Consider the following 1710-nt stretch of genomic DNA (forward strand, 5'->3'; position numbering starts at 1 on the left):
CCCTTTCCTTTGTTGAAGAGGGTCTGTGCAGTCTTTTTGCCTATTCCGCCATCTTCGACTGGAAACCAGTTTCCCAAGTGACTTTTTTTTTCATGGGAACTCAACTTTTTTTTTTGTGACATCAAGTTTATATTAGACAAATTTCTAGAAAATGGCATTGTATCTGGTAAAACAGAGGGCCTACAAAAATGAGAAACACCCTCAATAAGATGGATTGACACATTTAACAAAACAGTGGATTGGAACAGACCAATAATCATGAAGATGATGAGCATGATCATAGTGCTGTACTGGGCAGTGTTTCATTCTGTTATATCTAAGGCTGCCATGAGTTAGAATTGACTTGATGCTAACTAACAACAACAAAGATTTATGGACTAGGTGATACTTTAGACTGATTCAGGTACACTATCTTTTGATCATGCTATGTATATCTATCAAATAAACTAAAAATACTCTAAATAAAAACAAATGTTGATTATCAGCCGTTGTTGTTGTCAGATGCTGTCAATCTCTGACTCATAGCAACCCTACATAGAACAGAAGAAAATACTACCATACCATGCCCCATCCTCATAATCTTTGCTATGCTTGAGTTTATTGTTGCAAACACTGTGTCAATCCATCTCTTTGAGGATCTTCTCTTTTTTTTCTGACCCTCTACTTTACCAAGCATGATATCCTTCTCTAGGGAATGGTCCCTTCTGACAACATGACCAAAATAGATGAGATGAAGTCTAGGCATTCTCACTTCCAAGGAGCATTCCAGCTGCACTCCTTCCAGGATACATTTGTTTGCTCTTCTGGCAGTCCATGATATTTTTGGTATTCTTCACCAATACCATAATTCAAAGGCATCAGTTCTTCTTTTATCTTCTTTATTCATTGTCCAGGAGCTCAGGTAGCATAGTGCCTAAGGTACTTGACTGCTAACCAGAAGGCTGGCGGTTCAAACCCACCAGCCACTCCTCGGAAGGAAGGTTGGGCAATCCTACTTCCATAGTGATACTGCCTCGGAAACCCAAGGGGGGTCGCTATGAGTCGGGGCCTACTCGATGGCAAATAACAACAACAACAACATTCATTGTCCAGCTATCACATGCATATGAGGCAATTGAAAGTACCATGGTGTTTTGGTCACCTAGTGTCACTCTGACAGGAATAGACCATAAATAGGATGGTTTTAACAAACAATGATTTATTCTCTTACTGTTTAGGAGACTAGAAATCTGAGTACAAAATGCCAGTTCTAAGGGCTGAGTGAAAGCCCCTCAACCTTGAGCTTCAGCTCTAACTCTCGCTTCTGGCCCACTGGAGCTAGAGGTGTCTCTTCACTCAGGCAGCTGCTGTTGGCTGAAGCTAACAAGCCCAAGGTCAACAAATAAAATGTCATAGTTCCAATATTACCAAACAATATGACAGATCACTAATCCAAGTCCAGAAACAGTCCCAGAATTGGCAGACAGCATGGCAGTGTGCTGAATAACTACTCAGCTACACGTAGGATTCAAGCATGACCAAAATTGCAGAGACTTTTCTGAAAACTTTTTGTAGGGACTTCCAGTAATATGGTGGAATAGGCAGACAAGCTACATAGATCCTCTTCAACAAAGAAAAGAGAAACCAGTTGGCAGAGATACAGAAGATAATCCTGGATCCCTGAGCTTTTGATTAGGTAGTGCCTAAGGCACTTGACTGCTCACAAGAAGG

This window comes from Orycteropus afer, unplaced genomic scaffold (genome assembly GCF_000298275.1).
Source record: "Orycteropus afer afer isolate SDZICR_OR568_19922 unplaced genomic scaffold, OryAfe1.0 scaffold00161, whole genome shotgun sequence".
Taxonomy (NCBI): Eukaryota; Metazoa; Chordata; class Mammalia; order Tubulidentata; family Orycteropodidae; genus Orycteropus; species Orycteropus afer.